General features: G+C 39.4%; 1 protein-coding gene across 4 annotated transcripts in view; it reads left to right on the top strand.

Annotated features, from left to right (window-relative positions):
• The window catches only part of NCKIPSD (NCK interacting protein with SH3 domain), a 120,318-nt gene that overhangs the window by 12,457 nt on the left and 89,533 nt on the right, over positions 1 to 18,328 (top strand). Inside the window, exon 1 of one of the 4 annotated variants that reach the window (XM_060766159.2) lies at positions 10,284 to 10,341. The exons of the other annotated variants lie outside the window; for them this stretch is intronic. The gene's annotated coding sequence lies outside the window, so the exon portion shown is untranslated. Of the gene's footprint in view, positions 1 to 10,283; positions 10,342 to 18,328 lie in introns of those variants that run through there. 4 annotated transcript variants of the gene reach the window in all.

Below are 18,328 nucleotides of genomic sequence, written 5' to 3'. Positions count from 1 at the left end.
AATCCCCAAAATAGCTGCCAGAGAGAGAGCAGAGAACATGTTACTTCTTTCAGAGTGTCCCAGCATGAACTAAGCTCTCAGACACTCAGGTTATCCCATGCAAAATCACCCTGACAAAAACACATTGCGCTCTCTCTCACCAACAGGTAGCCCCACCAGACCCACCATCATCAGGCATTACAAATGAGTATTGCAGACAGAGGTACTTCAATGACCCACATATTAGTTGAACCAGGGATTTTTGGTCAATTTTTAAAACATTTTTCCAGAGGATATATAGCATATGTTGCGCCCCATGGAGACCCTCACTTTATTCTTTGTTAAGCCCTTTTTCGTTAGAGAGATTAATATTTTGTGTGCAGTTTTGTGGGGGGAGGGGAATCAGTCTAGACGGCCTCTTTGCATATGAAGTCTCCTTCGCCCTGCCCGTTTAAAAATCCCCTCAGGGATGGAGCCTCAGGCAAGGCACTTCTGGTTCTTGGAAGAGTCAGCCTTTGTTTGACTGGAAGGTGAAGAGAGAGGGGGGCCGAATGGTCTACAAAATAGTGTGTCCAGTCGTTGTCGTACTCAAGTCCAATTGGAGCTATACTCAAGTCCAGTCAGAGCTGTATGAGCTGTGTTCAAGTCCAGTCAGAATTAAATATTGAGACCATTTAGAGACAGTTGACAGCATACAAGAAAGAGACAATAAGAAGAAACAAAGATTCAAGAGCCTCAGTTCGGCCAGAACTGTGTCTCGCTCTCAAAGAGATTACCTCTCCTCATAAAGACTTTGTAGTGAGACTGAGGAGAGAAAGTCTAAAATTCTTGTCAGTTAATAAATTTTCATTTGATTCAACTATATAGTCTCTGATCTGTTCCTTGCACAGCTGGTTCACCTACCAAACAGTATATGTAGCTACCGAACAGCTACTGAAAGGTAATGGCAGAATTGGTTAGTTTCTTAAGATGGCATTGATCAGAGCTCAGAAAAGCTTTTTCAAGATCCCACTCCCAGAATCCCCCAGCAAGCAGGAGTAATGGCTGCCCAAGACATGTTTTCAGACTAGAATCATAATACTGTAATCATTATCTCTTAAGGAACAGGCACTTTCTGTTGATAGCCCCACACCCCATGTTTGAAAATGGAAGGGAGAAGCCGATAGTTAAACACCATATTATGGTTTAGATGCTCTGATATACCATGTTTACTTGAATTTAATGCTCATCTTTTTGGCTAAACAACATAGCCAAAATTGAAGTATGCATTAGATTCGATGGTGCATTAGAATGACCCACATAAACATGTTTGTGTCTCTCTGTTAGGCTGAGGTTGGCAAACTCGCCAGTTCCAGCCTGATGGAAGGGCATGACTTCCCAATTGGAATCTTTCATGAGGCCTTTAAAACCTCCCTTGGTTTTGAAGGCCTCATGAATGAGGTCTTAGTTGGGAAGTGCTGCCTGTTCATTAGGCCTGATGGAGAAACATGGCTTCCCCTTGTGTGACGGCGCGTGTGGCGCCTCATATATTCAGAACTGTTAGTTGCAGGATTTTAAACTGCCATTTTATTTCTGTCTACCTTGTACATGTATAGTTAAATTTCATTGGTTACTATAGCTGTCAATTTATTGTTGTTGTGCACCAATTGGTTTGTTTCCCCAGTTCAGTTGTTTAGGCTCTGCCCCTTCCAAGGGAGAAAGGGAAGGTTTCTCCCTCACCTTTTTTACCTCAGTAAAAGACTCATTGGATGGACGTGTCCAAAAGCTTGGCCCAAAAGCCCCTGGTCAAGGCATTTTTTACTACCAACTCTTAGGTTTTTACTCCTGAATCTTATACTTTATGTTCAAACCCCCTGAACGACATTGTGAAGATCTCAGGCGCCTTCACACCGGTTCTTTGGCACCATAGGAAGGTCTTGTCCTTCAGCTTAGGCCACTGAACTGGGGTTGTGGTTTGCTCCGGCATCCACAACCATTGAGAGAGAGGGAACAGGAAAAGCTTCTCAGCTTATTACTCCTAGGACCCTGGACTTTAGAGTTTGTAAAGCATTTTTCCCTGTTGAAACATCACGTTTGTGTCAAAGAAAGAACTAATTGTCAACAAATAAACACCATTTCGAGTCACTTGTTGTGTTCTGGTCCTTGGGAGTTCCAGTTTCCCTAAAGGAGGGCAAGAAGCAATCCCCTGGGGAAAGAAGTCACGTCCATACCTCTTCCTCTATAGCCCCAGGCGCGACGGCACACCTTGCCTGTCAGCTATTCCAAGGCAGGTAACAGAACGGCTGACAGGCAAGAGGAATCCATGCATTACATTTGATAACAATTTTTTTTTTAGTGTGTAGCTTCAAAATTGAGGTGTGTACTACAATCGATGGAAGGTTATACTCAAGTAAATATGGGTATTTCATGGGGAACTGTGTTAGTGGCAGGTATCCCATTTCCTATTAGTTATGTATTGTAACAAAGTTAAGGATATGTTGCCTTTACTTGGCATGTCACAATAAAATTAACTCTCTAGATGTGTCAATATTGTAGTTGCCTTCCTGCCACATCTTTCCCCCATTGAGAAATTAGCTTCATGTGCCACCCATCTTTCCTAATGTTAACATTGCATCAGGGAAATGAATACATCTGCCATAATGTTTCTGCATTTCTCCTGTTGAGAAGATTAAGCTTCAGTTGACAAATCTGTGAGCTCTGCCAGTATAGCATTAGGCTGATTGTTCCTGTTCACAGATGTGTGGAGAAGTGCTATGGTATTAAGAGGGTGGAGATACAACTCCACAGGCAGCTGAAAATCAAGGGGAAAATGCTGCTTGCCACAAACAAGTGGTAAACAACATGGCTGGCAATCGCTTACAGAATTTCTATAACTGGTGGTATGAGAGAGAACTTGTTCTTTGAGAATTCCCCATGTTCCATAGGACTCGCGATGCACTGTGATGATTTGTTCACATGAAGATCAAGCTAGACTATACAATGAATGCCTAGTAAAGTGTGTGTCCCCCCCACATGAATGTCTGCAAAGGGCTTAACACTGTACTAGTTTCCTGATGAAATGTTCCTGTGAAACTGTTATTTGTCTGGGAATATCAGCTTATTCCTAGAATTATATAATTATAATGCTTCCTTCTTGGGGCATTAGGTAACACAGAGGGCCATTTTTATAAGCACTAAAGAAAGTATGCGTGCTTAGGGCTAAATCTCTTTAATACACATGGTACATTTCTTGATTCTCATCAAGATTCCTACTGCTACTATGTACATAAGAGTTGCTGAGAGTGCCCCGATGGTATTGACAGCATTCCAGTATTTACCATGTATGAAAATCCCTAAAATAGTTGTGTAAACACCATAAAGAGCTAGTGGGTTACTAGTTCTACAGCTGTGGAGATACTGGTAATATTTAATGTAAGCAAACATTTAACATCTGGAGTATTATCTAGGTTACTGGAGATGAGATTTTAGGTCAGTGTTGCAAAAGGGAACAATGAAGCTAACAGGTGCTGCAGCTGAGAAGTAAAATGTGGATACCTGGCAGCTGCATTGAACTAATTGCCTGGAGTTATATCAAGAGTGTACCAAAATGCTGCCAATAGCTTTAGTGCAAAGCAGATGTTGCGGTAGCAAAAGCAGCTGAAGAACTTCACAGCTTCAGATTAAATGGGAGGATGCCAGTTGCTGGAATAACTCAGTGAGCAAGAGTGATATTTAAATAGGCTGTGAATAGAAGAAAAGTATGGTGACTACAATGGAGGCTTTTCATCGACAGTAGAGAATAATTTATTGGAGAAGACAGAGATTTTATACGAAGTAATAAAAATCAATTTAAAAGCTTTCTCGGGAGAAAGGAATTTATTCTTTATGTCAAGAAAGTGGATAGTTGCTGAATAGGAAGAAAAGCTCAATATAACAAATGAGGGTCTTATCGGTAGGTTAAAGAGTCCATACATTATCTAAATAGTGAAACATGTAATTGTCTAATGGGTATCTGGATCCCTTCCAAATATCAGCTTTCAGGCTATGATTTGGATGGTGTCATATCTATGCAACATTTCTGTATGCAGAGATAGCAGTTAGGTAAATGTTGGCTACTGTTGAGACCATGGAAAGAAATGGCATCCTGTTTGTAGAATTGTTGTCGACTCCCTTAAAGAATGAGTTGAGAAAGGCTGTTTCAGCTGGCATTGCCTAGTTTCTCTATTCATTCAAGCTAAATAACCAGTGAATTTTTAAAATATATTTTGAAGTTCTGAAATTCATGGCATATAGGCAAGTAGCCATATTTGTAGCCTATGCAGAGTTCTACTTGAAAAAAAAAGAATTTGCATTGATCAGGTTAATCCATCAGAAGTCTGTGGAGAGATTCTCTGGCAAATGGTTCACTCTACCATTCATATTAGATAGACCAAATGCTTTAGGAATGACCAGTCATGTGGTTGACCTTAAGTGGATGGATAAAGTCTGTCCTTTGATCATTGGATTTTCTTTGCAGGCATTAAAATCTTGCCTTCATGTTACACTCTTATAGTCTTTCACAGACCTGATTGTAGAAAGAGCCTTTGACATACTCTTACCATATAATGTGGTTTTCACTGGAGGGTCAACATAGTGGAGAACTTTAAATTTGACAAATAATTTAAGGTTGAATTAGAGTGGAGGATGCTGTGCTTTATGCACGAAAAGGAATGGCAAAATAAGAGGGATGAGGAAGTTAGAATTAGGATTTAATTTTAGGATGGAGGAATTGTCATGAGAAAGAGTTCCAGAGCTTCAAAAAAGGGGATACTGAATCAGAGTAAGAGTGATGAGAAATAGTCAGATGTGCTGGGAAGGCAGGTATGGGTAATGGATAACAATCAGAGGGAAGTAACCTGTGTTCTTCCAGATGTCGCTGGATCTCAAGTCTCATCAGTCAAGGCTGGCATAGTTTTTGAACATGCCAGCTGTGATCAATCTGTATCCACTTTTCCCCTACATTTCTAAATTTATGGAATATAAGTTTTGACAGATTGAAGTTACTAAGTTCTAAGATAGAATGAGAAGTTCATATTCTTATTATCTAAGTAGAGCTCAACACCATTTTTGAGTTTTGTCTCTGCTTAAAATGTTCAAACATAAGCCCTATTGGTTGGTGTGGATCCTCTCTGTTTTTCTCATATTTGTTTCCAATCTACCAAGTTTTTGAGGAATGGGAAAAAGTAGAGATGGAGCTGAAGCTGATGGAGGTTTTTATGCTGTTTTTGTAAAAATAGGTGGGAACAAGGATGGGAATTGATACCAAAGGTAGACTTATGGTACTGTTAATCACAATTTATTCTTAGATTGACTCAATGGAAAGAAAGAAGGAGGCTTTGTTTCATAGTTATTCCACTCCTGTCTCCAGGGCCAGTTCCAGAGAATAGCACTAGAGAATTTCTACTCAGTCGCCAAGGCTGTGGGGTCCACAGGGTTCCATCTTATCCCCCATGGTCATCAATATCTACATGAAGCTACTGAGTGAGGTCATTAAGTGTGCTAGGGTTGGATGCTATCAGTATGCTAATGGCAGCCAACTGTATTTCTTCTTGCTATTATTCAGCTGAAGCTGTACACATGCTGTTCTTTTCTTTGATGGTGTAATGACCTGGGTGTGGGCCAGTAAACTAGCTGAATCGCAATATGAAGAAGGTTATGTGACTTGAGTTCATGAATAAACAGCCTGTTCTTGATGGGGCTATACTGCCTCTGAAGGATTCAAATGCTGTAGACACAGGATGTGACTTTAAAATTTATAGTTAAAAATTGACTGTGTCGATCTGCTGGAGGAGAAATGTCTTCAGTTGTGTCTTAAATTCTGACAGCTGATGTAGGTGTTCAAGCTCTTCCAGCAAGTCATTCCACAGTCTTGGGGCAGCTGATGAAAAGGTTTTCTGGGTCACGGGTGCCAGTTGGGTTCTGGCTGTTTAGAGTAAATCAGGGGTCCTCAAACTTTTTAAACAGAGGGCCAGGTCACAGTCCCTCAAACTGTTGGAGGGCTGGATTATAATTTTTTTAAAATGAATTAATTCCTATGCACGCAGCACAAAAATTACTTGTAGTGCAAAAACACTTAAAAACAATACAAGAATTAAAATGAAGAACAATTTTAACAAATATAAACTTAGTATTTCAATGGAAAGTGTGGGCCTGCTTTTGGCTGATGAGGTAGGATTTTGTTGTTGTGTGCTTTCAAGTTGTTTCAGATTTAGGTTGATCCTGAGTGAGGGCCAGGTTGGGCCCTGGGCCTTAGTTTGAGGACCCCTGGAGTAAATGTTCCCCAGAGGACCTAAGTGTCCAGGGTGGGTTGAACAGGAGTTTGCTGATTTTTGCCTTCTATGTTTATTCACTGTATCTCCAACAGTGATCTGTAGGATGCAGTGGGGAGAAGAACATGCTGTATTTCATTGCATAAACCACTTTGAGTCGCCTGAGGGCTGAGAAAAGCGGTATATAAATAAAGTAAATAAATAAAGTAAATAATAAATAATAGTTTCATCGCATAATAGTTGCAATCACATAATAGTTGCATCCTCCCCCCCACTTTTAGGTCTCAGTTTTGGTATTTTAAAATTATTACCATAATAACCACACCCCCTGCTCACGTGGCTCCCCCTTGGAGCAGCCCCAATAATTCCAAGGGGCAGGTATAGGGGCAGGTGAAAGTGAGCAGCTGCCGTCTGCTGAGAGAAGCCTCCTAGCTCAGTCTGCAGGCTTGCCAGAGAGGAAGCCGGAGAAGGCTGCACAGACCTCCCTTCCCCTCTATGTCTGCCGATGGAGGAGGCCTAGGGGGGCTCCCTTGGCTGTCAGCCAGGGAAGGCCCCATAGGCCTCCAATTTCTTCACTGTACAGTTCATCCCCCCTTTTTTTGAAGGGGAAAAAAAGGGGGAAAGGTGTGGCTATTATGCAATGAAATATGGTAAATCCTTTTTAAAAAACACTGTTTTTTGGTGTTTCCTGTTGTCACAAAATGTATGTTTCCTTTTCCTGTCTAACAGTTGGAGTTAATCTGCTTCTGTTAGTCTGATGCTGGCACAATTACTCCTTCGTTGAGAGAGCAGGATTGTATATTTCCATCTCATGTGAATTCTCTTTGTTCATCCCCCAGAAGACCTTAAACTTCATTTAGGATTAAGTTAGTTAATACTAGCTGGCATGCCCATTGTAGTAGCTGTCATTGTTTCTTAATATTCTTATATCCTACCCTGTGTCACAAAATCTCAAGTTGTAACATTTATAAAAATTAAAGCATTTAAAAAATTGTAGTTGATCCTTGAAACTGGCCCATAAATCCTTGTTAATGAACCAAATTGACATATGGCATAGCAAAAAGAAATGCAGATGTGCATTGGACTGGAGTCCTTTGACCACTTACCTGTGAGTACTTTCTCCTTAACAGCATGGATTTCGAAAGAGTTTCATACTTGATTACTCTATTAAAAGATGAAAATATTTAGAAATAGGGTTGGAAAGAGGAAGCATACAGTTTTCCATTTTTATTTTAGTATCTTAATCTTATTCATGGTTTGAGGTACACAGTGTTGGATTTTCAGTAAGCGAAATTGAGGAGTTTCCGTTGTTCTTTTGACAGAACACTTTTTCAGTCTGGGAATTTGATGTCTAATTGCCTAGTTTCAGACTCTAGTGTGATTAATAATGGGTTATTTTAATCCCATGTACAATGGAGTTAATACACATTCCCTTGGTAGACTGGAGGATTTTTGTGACAAAGGCGGTACTACTGCAATGTCCATTCTAAAACAGATCTTTCCCCTCTAGTTTATTAGTTTAATTTCCAGTAGTCTCTTTAGAGAAAATGAAGTCATTGCCCATGGATTATTACTGTTTTTGTAGTTTCTGTGTTGCTCTGATCTCCCTGTCTTAATCAACGTCTCTGAGGATCAAGCTCAGTTCTGACAGCTCTATTATACTTTCGGTTAAAACCTTTGTTGTTTCTTTCCTGTGCTAAAGAGGGCAAAAATAAAAATCTTAGTGGAAGTATCTACACTTGGGAAGGCAGTCAATTAACGCTCTTTGATCAGATGAAGCTGAAAGAGACCCTTTTCTAATCAGGAATATGTGTGCTTGTCTTTCCCCCCTTTGATCCTGTTGGTCTCACAAAATATATGGAGAAAGCTGGACCCAGTGTCTTACAGCAATATCCTGCTCATGGTTACTCACATGTAAGTTCCACTCTTCTCAGTAGGCTTGATCTCAAGTGTTGATCAGTTTATAATTCAATGTACGGTAGAGTTTCGCTTATCCAACATGAATGGGCCGGCAGATTGTTGGATAAGCGAAAATATTGGATAATAAGGAGGGATTAAGGAAAAGCCTATTAAATGTCAAATTACATTATGATTTTACAAATTAAGCACCAAAACATCGTGTTTTACAATAAATCAACAGAAAAAGCAGTTCAGTACATGGTAACATTATGTAGTAATTACTGTATTTATGAATTTAGCACCCAAACATCACAATGTATTGAAACAGCTGTGGATCTGGGTGGGAGGTTGACTGCGCTGGATGAACGAAAGTTGGATAAGCAAGACTCTACTGTAGAAGTAAAAGTATTTTAGATAATTTCTTCTGTGAATTTCTCTTTTGTTTCTTCACTGTTTATGAAATTCCAGAGCTCATGATTTACCACTGAATTTTAGTACTATATTTTATGCATTGTTTCTTATGGAACTATTACAGCAGAGCTATTCTTACAACTTGTTTTCACAGCATTTTATGTTTTATAAAGGTTGAGCATTCTGTCTGGCAAAATATTAGATGGGATGTCTATTACTAAAATATTTGCCATTGAAAATTTATTCAACAAAGTGTATATATAATCTGGATAATTTTCAAGGAGGGAACAGTGTTAGCCTGTTGACAACACATAAACAGTCTTGTAGTACCCAAAAACTGATAAGGTTTATTTGGCAAAAGCTTTGCCAAATCTGTTGGGTGCCAAATCCCATTGGTATTTTTATTTTCTTCTAATAATAGTTATACTCTTGATTTGTTACACCCAAAGTACCCAGCTTCATTTGCTTACCTCTCTAGCAATCGGCCCCCTTCCAGCTCCTGAGCTTCATTTGCCCACTTTTCGACTCATCTGAGTGAAGTGCTTTAGCAGGAATTTTTTACCATAGTTTTTTGTTCACACCCCCGAATGTGTGGCATGTCTTCTTTAGACGTACCACACATTCAGGTATGTTACAGAGTTTTCTCTTTATTGGTTTGGTGAATATTCATTGTGTACCTCAACATTTTTAATAAATACAGCTTACTGGGGAGGGCAGTGTGAGGGAAGATCTACTGCTCCTGGTGGAACTTATTTTACAAAGGTAGCATTCAGCCAGTTTTCAGCTGTTGTCTACATTGCTACAATTACTGCTATTTTGCGTGGTTAATGACATCCAAGATCCAACACCACTAGCCTTGAAGCCATGGTGTTTGAGGAGTTAGGGCAGTATATGCTGGCAAAAGATGGGTAAAGCTGCAACAGTGCCAGTCAGGTGTCCTATAGAGCCCCTGCTGGCACAATGGGTTAGACCCTTGTGCTGGCAGAGCTGCTGACTAAAAGGTTGGTGGTTTGAATCCGGGGAACGGGGTGAGCTCCTGTCTGTCAGCTCCCACAAGATGGTAAAACATCCAGGGGTCCCCTGGGCAACGTCTTTGCAGACAGCCAATTCTCTCACGCCAGAAGCAACTTGCAGTTTCTCAAGTTGCTCCTGACATGAAAAAAGTATAATATGTCTTTGTACATACATGTGAGTTCATAAAAAAGGTGGCGGGGAAGGGGAGGGGGAGTGCTGCTCATTTCTTTTATGTGAAAGTGTTACCTGTACTTTATAGTTGTAGCAGCTTGATATCACTTTAACTGCCATGACTTCATCTTAAGGAATCATATAATGCTTTGTTTAGGGAGGTGGTAAGAATGATCTGCTGGAGCACTACAGTGTAACCCTCTGGATTATAGCAGTAAAGCTCCCTGGCCAAACATTCTACATCAAATGAAAAAACCCTGGGTTCCATAACGTGGAACATTGACAGTTATAGTGAAATAGTGTGTTATATCTGTGCAGTGTTGATGAATTCTAAGAGAGATTGAGAAAGGAAAGGAGATTATGCTAAATGTTAATGGGGGCATCTGTGTAAGAGCAAGACAGACGTTTTGGTGCTACATTTGTATGAGAGAATACACATAAGTCAAGTACTCTGTGCTTCTTCTCTGTGTACCTCTAACACCTAATTTTTGACTATATCCGGTTTTTTTTCTTCCAAATAGGAGTCTCTGACTTGGCTCTTCCCTTGAACTTTGGACTCACTTGATCAGCAGTGATAACAGTAGGCTACATTCCAGAGTACTTAGAAGTCTCTCTGTCTCATCTTTATTCCCCTTCCTTGTTTAACCAGTAACTTATAACATTATCAAAATCTACAGCTATTTTGCTTCTTGAACTAATGACAAATGAGTATAATAAAAGCAGGGAAATGTAAGGACTTTAAAAATGGCCCACCATATCAAAGTCCCACTAACCATAATAGAGCTACAGTCACATAAAATTTTGTGTTTATATAATTCTAAAAGAGAAATTCTAAGATTTATTTTTAATGTTGTAACAAATTCATTTATGCCCCAGAAATCATGGGTATTGCATATTAAGGCACTTCCCTTAATTTATACACCATGGAAGCAGCAAACGTTTGCTGTTCTACAAATGTATAAATATGTGAGAGGAAGCCATAGGGAGGAGGGAGCAAGCTTGTTTTCTGCTTCCTTGGAGACTAGGACGCGGAACAATGGCTTCAAACTACAAGAGAGGAGATTCCATCTGAACATGAGGAAGAACTTCCTGACTGTGAGAGCCGTTCAGCAGTGAAACTCTCTGCCCTGGAGTGTGGTGGAGGCTCCTTCTTTGGAAGCTTTTAAACAGGCTGGATGGCCATCTGTCAGGGGTGATTTGAATGCAATATTCCTGCTTCTTGGCAGGGGGTTGGACTGGATGGCCCATGAGGTCTCTTCCAACTCTTTGATTCTATGATTCTACACCCTTCCATATTGTGTTTGCTTACAACTTAGCCTCTCTTCATCTCTATCTTCTCTTTGCCCTCTCCCATTACAGGTTTGAAAAAAAAAACTTTCTCAGTGCTGTAGTTTCAACCCAGGTAGCTAAATTTTAACAGATGCAGAATCTGATTGTGGATTGTAAAAGTCTTGTTTACTTAGCCCTGGTCTGGCATTTCTGTATTTGTTAAACATTCTTAAAAATAATGTTTAGTATAACTAGTAATAATAAAACCCAGATTAAAACATAAAAACAAATCAGTTGATAATGTATCAGTAAAAATGCTCTTTTCTGTCAGTTTAAATCTATTTCAGTATAAGAACCTAAAGCCCATCTGAATCAAAATCTTTGCTTAGATGTCCTTGCTGGTAGTTCTGCACAGCTGCGTCTGAATCTGCTCCATCCTTGAATAGATTGCATATTAATACCATATTATATGTAGCTAGATAGATAGCCATAGCATTGGTTTCTTGTTACTATAAGGATAAAAGCAGCAGATTGGAGATGCTTTTTCTGAAAACAACAGCCATTTATCATACTTTGTGTTTTACAAATAAATAGCTTACTTGAGAAGAATAAACAATTGTGACAAACAGGTACAGACAATGTAATGACCTGGTTTATCAGTAGCAATGTAAAATACAGCAACCAATGTAGAAAAGATGTTGGCAGAATCTCTTAACAGTTGGAACAGCATAGCTATTGAAGCTATGGACAGAGAAGCTAAAATATTCTAGGCCAGAATAGCTGAGGCTCCTCTTCTTCCCTGCTTGTTCATACAAGAATAACCTGGCATGCAGTGAATTGAGAGTAAATAATCTGCCAACAAGCAATCTGTGAAATTCACACCCACGACATACTGTTGTAGATATATATAGGTATAACAGAATGGCTGTAATAAACTTGCAAAGAGAAGCAATCATTTTTGAATTTAGAAGTGCCTCCCTGTTATAAGATTTTCTTAGCAAAATATTTATATAACTGTATTTTTCTTGGTTGCCCTTGAATGTCAGAGTTGGACCTTGCTTGTACTTAAGGATATGGAAGATATGCATATGGCACCTATGCTGGATCATCCCAAAGGTTTGTTGTGACAAATACTCTGTTTCCAACATGCCATCTCAAAGTTTGCTTTGGAACTTATATGCAGGGCATGAGAACCCCCTCCTCTAATTGTTTCTGCCCCATCCCATTTACTGGTATCGGTGGCATTCTGAACCAGAACCAGGTAGCTCATTTACTCTTCTTGGCTAATAGTTGCTTATAAATCACAATATCTCTGTATTTACCAAAGAGCTTTTTTGGATCTACACCAATAGCGATTGCCATCTATTGTGTGGTATTGGATTTTAAAACAGTTTGTTGAGTCCTTGTTTTCATATTGTTTTAGCCAGATGTGTCAAAGGTGTCTAGAACAGAAGGGGTCTAAAGAGATCAAACCTCTTTTGTAAATGACTCGTATTTAAATCTATTCAAGCTCATAAACTGGAGGTTCGTTCCATTCAGCTGTTACAACTAAACATTGCTGATAAGCCTGTCTCCGACAAATCTGTCCAGCCATTTTTAATGTGGAGATCTGACCATTATAACAACTTATGGCACATATTTCAATACATAAGCTTAAATCTATACAAAATTAGAATGAGAGGTAGAGTAGCATTCTTCTTCTGGATTGCCAGAATAGCAAAAAATGTTGTGGTTGTTGTTGTGGTGGTGTGCCTTCAACTTGTTTCTGACGTATGATAAGCCTAATGTGATCCTCTCAGGGATTGTCTTGACAAAATTTATCCAGTTGCATGTACCTTCCTCTGGGGCTGAAAGAGTTTGACCTTGCCTAAAGCCGCCCACTGAGTCTCCATGACTGAATGGGGATTCAAACCCTGATCATCTTAGCCCTGGTGTAACTCATCATGTTACAACCCCACTGTCTCTCCTTGATGGCAAAATGCTGCACCTGAAAATTGTATCTAATCTATATATATAAATTTGTTAGGGGCATCCAATGAGGAAACAAAACTCAAAAACCCCCCAACGAAACTTAACCAAAATTCCCATGCCCATAACACAACCCACAAGGTACAAACATATCTACTCAAAATGAAAAACAACACAACAACACACTCACAAAACGGCAAAACAACAAAACTCAAAAAAACCCCAACGAAACTTAACCAAAATCCCTGTGCCCATAACACAACCCACAAGGTACAAACATATCTACTCAAAATGAAAAACAACACAACAACACACTCACAAAACGGCAAAACAACAAAACTCAAAAAAACCCCAACGAAACTTAACCAAAATCCCCGTGCCCATAACACAACCCACAAGGTACAAACATATCTACTCAAAATGAAAAACAACACAACAACACACTCACAAAACGGCAAAACAACAAAACTCAAAAATCCCCCAACGAAACTTAACCAAAATCCCTGTGCCCATAACACAACCCACAAGGTACAAACATACCTACTCAAAATGAAAAACAACACAACAACACACTCACAAAACGGCAAAACAAAAAAACTCAAAAATCCCCCAACGAAACTTAACTAAAATCCCCGTGCCCATAACACAACCCACAAGGTACAAACATATCTACTCAAAATGAAAAACAACACAACAACACACTCACAAAACGGCAAAACAACAAAACTCAAAAATCCCCCAACGAAACTTAACTAAAATCCCCGTGCCCATAACACAACCCACAAGGTACAAACATATCTACTCAAAATGAAAAACAACACAGCAACACACTCACAAAACAGCAAAAGAACAAAACTCAAAAAAACCCCAACGAAACTTAACCAAAATTCCCATGCCCATAACACAGCCCACAAGGTACAAACATATCTACTCAAAATGAAAAACAACACAACAACACACTCACAAAACGGCAAAACAACTGAGCATGTGCATTGGCGCCCAGCCACAAGTTCCCTGGCGCGCGCACATGGCCTTCCAGCCAACGTTCCCTCTGCGGAAACCATGCCCACTCCAAGCCCCGCCGCGCCACTTCCCGCACACACACACCCCCTGCCACACACACACACGCAACCCCACGCTCCATCACTCCCCCCGCCGCCGCATACACACACGCAACCCCACTCCCCCCGCCGCCACACACACACACGCAACCCCACGCTCCATCACTCCCCCCACCGCCGCACACACACACGCAACCCCACGCTCCATCACTCCCCCCGCTGCCGCACACACACACGCAACCCCACGCTCCATCACTCCCCTGCCCCAATCTTACCTCCTTTTACTTCACGCCACCTCCAAACCCCACCCCGCCCCTTCCCGCCCTGTCAAAATCTAGGAAAGACAGGAAGGAAGGAAAGAAGGAAGAAAGAGAAAGGGAGGTAAAGAAAAAGGGGGAAGGAAGGAAAGTTAGAGGAAGAAGAAAAGGAAAGAAAAGGAAAGATGGAAGGAAAGAAAAGAGAGACAGCAGAAAAGAAAGAAAAAGGGGGAAGGAAGGAAAGAGATAGAGAAAGAAGAGGAGAAGGAAAGATGGGAAGGAAGGAAGGAAGGAGGGAGGGAGGGAGGGAAAGAAGGAGAGAAAGAGGGAAGATTGGCCACAGCAACACGTGGCGGGTAAAGGTTGTTATTTCTATTATTATTATGATGCTATTGTTCTTATGAGACCCTTTTAGGGGGAATGGGAGAGGTGTCAGGTCCCGGAGGCAATGCATTGCATTATTGATATTGTTATGATGGTGGTGAAATAAAAGGAAATAAAAAGTGAAAGAAGGAAGCAAACAGGGAGGGAAGAAAGGCAAAGGAAGAAAGGGGGAGGGAATGAAGGAAAGAGAGAAGGATGAAACCAAGTAGTGAAAGAAGGAAAGAAAGAAAGAGGTAGAGAAGGAAGAAAGGAGAGAAAGGGGGAGGAAAAGGGGGAAGGAATAGGTAGGGACCTCTCTTTCATAATAGTCCAGATATCTACCTCAACTTTGATAAGTTTTACTATAGGCCACAGCAACGCGTGGCAGGGCACAGCTAGTATACTATAAATTAACATTGACGATTCAGACTGGCCCTGGATTATGACCTGGATTATGTGGTTTTAAATTGTTGTTTAATATGATGTTTTAACTGGTTGGTTTTAATCTTTTAATGCATTTGTTTATTTATCAATGATATGTGTACACTCGGCATCTAAGTGTTGCATTTGTAAGGCTGCCCAGAGTTGGGGTTGAGAAAGGTGGGATATAAGCGCGCTAAATAAATAAATAATCTGAAAGATAATAGCTCTGCTGCTGTAGTTGACACTCTGTAATTACTGTACCTAAACGGCCAGTCAAGTAAAAATCCTAGAGTTTCATTATTTATGATAATTAATGTTTATAATCTCTTAAATGATTTTCAGTTTATTCCTTCAAATTGAATCCAGATAAGCTGTATATTCTTATTACACTGTAAACAGGAGTATTTTTTGTACTTGACAATGGAAAAAAGTATTTCCAAATTAGAATTTTCTGTTGTAAGTTTGAGGAAAATGCTTATGGAATACTTTCTTTCTATATATTGAATAATATATATGTCAAGGTTTTCATATATTTGTACAACCCATTCTCTTTCTACAGGCTATATACCAGAGAATGTTTTATAAGGATGTGAATTTTATGTCTGCTTGTCATAATGGTACGTTAGAGAAGACAAAATAATTCATGACTTCTTCAGGATATTTTAGCTCCACACAAACAAAGTAAAAAACTAAACAATTGTAATTATTTTCTGGGCAAAAAGTACTTTCAATATATGAACATGTTTTTTTTTTGTTACCATATTTATTTTGCATAAGACATTTCATGTTTCTAGAATAACAAAGTAAATTTCAAACTAGAAAAGATACAAGTATTTATTTTTTTATTCTGAACATTTCATTTTTTCAGATTTCTTTTCCTTCAGAATCTCCCCCCTTGCCTTAAAAATTTATGGGAATTTTACATTTCTGCAGAAGTTAAAAAAAAACATTTGCATTTCAATCCACTTTTCATTTGCATAGTAGGAATGCAAACATGCCCACTTTTCCTTTTTCTACCTTTAAAAGAAAAAAAACCCTCTTAAGTAATTATTTCTAGATATAAACGTATAGTTACTTTCCACCCAAACAACTTTTAACTGTCATACCAGTTTTAAGCTGTCAGCTCTAACATAACTTTCCTTGCAAAAGTTCATATTCACAACTGTTCTACAGTCAAAAGCAAAAGTGAATGGATAAATAGAGGTTCAGTGTTGCTGCTGGTGGGATGAAATAGGCAAACTTCATGAAACATGTGGAAAAAGGCAAATACTTCACCTGTCTTAGCTGAAATACTAAATGATTTGCTGATATGTAAGCTTTATTACATTCGTAAATATAGGAGAAAGGTTAGTAACAACACGGTATGTCAGGATCATTCGTGGCTTGAGAACATGCTAGGTTGTAGAAGTAACAGACTATACACACATGAATATCTGTCTCTTTAAACAGATTAGACAAATATTGCTTATGAATTTTGGAATGCTACTCATCTTTTCAAGGAGGGGAACTTACTGCGGTCTTTCATATTTGTGCAGACAAAAATGGACAAATACTAACACTCTTACAAGTCGTTTTTTGGCTGAATTATTGTTTTTAGTGACTGTATCTCATAGACTGACACTTCTCAGAAGCAGTTAAATATTCAGTTATCATAAGAAGCTCTAGCATTTGTTTGAAGGGGTTTATTGACGGTAAGAGTGGTTTAACAATGAAATCAATTGCCTTGAGAGGTGGTGGGGTCCGCTTCTCTGGATGTCTGCAAAGCAAGGCTAGGTAGCTATGTGATGGGGATGTTCCAGCTGGGTTTCATGCATTGAGTGAGTGAATTGGACTTGATGACCCATGGATGTAAAATCTTTGTGATTTGCTATGATTCAAGCATTCTTAGAAATCAGTAAAGAAACCCTCTATATTTGTGGTTTTGACTTTTAAAGATCTGATTATTCACAGACTTGATTTAAAATATTTGCTATAAGAATTCTTAGTCCTCCAGTGTCACTCTATGGTCAACTTCCTCCAGTTAAGCCGGAGGACCTAGAGAGCACTAGAGAAAACATCTCTCTAGGAATCTCTACATCATCTAATGCAATTCTCTGGCCACCTTCAAGAAAATGTTGGCCATAGAGTTGTGCTGGAATACCTAGAAACTCTCAGAGGAAGGTCGTCTTAGGTTGAAAAAACAGCAATTTCTCTGTTCATGGTTTTTCACTTTCACAGTGGTCTTGTAACCCCATTGATTGGCACAATTAAATGTTTATGGTCCTGAGAGTAACTATACTTTCTGGGCATGTCTCCCATCCCTTTTAATAAAAAGCTAGGAAGCAGCAAGAACTCCTATCATGTTACACAGTGCAGGCAAATTTGGCACAAGTGCTGCTTTCTTTGAAATATTATTGATAAAGGGCATCAAGATAATTTAATCCACATTGCAAAGACAGTTCACATATTTGAAAAAAAGTAATGCATAAATTAGTCCCCAGATATTTAATAAGGTGTGTACAAATATATCTAATTTTAATTTCTGGTTCTCCTGAAAGTTTTGATTTCCAAGTCATTATATGCATACACACTTTTAGCTTCATTTTTTAAAAGTTAAAACATTGTATGTGTCCTCTCTTTTGTAAGTTTGAGAATTAATATCTGTAAAATCAGTTGATGTGCTCAGTTGAAATGGAAAGCACCAAAAATAAGTGTAGTTTCCATTGGTGCTAATTGAAATTATTAGCATTTATTGATGCGTGGTTTAACAATGAAGATAATTAAGCTGTACTAGAAAGACATTCCTGTGATGTGAGACATGGAGTATGCTGAAGGAAATGCTGAATTTTGAGCACAGAATCTATAGCACAGCACCAGATTGAACATTCAAGAATAGTTGTTATTCTGCCCCTTGAAGTACCCAACAAAATTAAATGGAATGATGGGACCGTCTTCTTGTATTTTGCATGTCTGGTTTTGAGTAGATGTGGAATCCAGCTTGGAAGGTGTAGAGTGAGCCCCTTCTTCTACAGGAGGATGCCTGCATGCTGTATCCAACCTTAAGGGTCCTTGTCCAGAGCACTTGTAAAGAAGCTGGTTCACAGGAGCTGGCCTTATCATCACTTTCAAAATAGGGCTTGGCCATTCCACTGCCTGGGAAGAGGACTTTGTGCCTTAAATCCAGTTGTGATTACATTGTGTGGCAATGCTGTAAGATAGCAATCCCTGTAATGGTCTGTTGACAACA

Source organism: Anolis sagrei, chromosome 2 (genome assembly GCF_037176765.1).
Source record: "Anolis sagrei isolate rAnoSag1 chromosome 2, rAnoSag1.mat, whole genome shotgun sequence".
Lineage (NCBI taxonomy): Eukaryota > Metazoa > Chordata > Lepidosauria > Squamata > Dactyloidae > Anolis > Anolis sagrei.
This window is presented reverse-complemented; position numbering and strand designations above follow the sequence as displayed.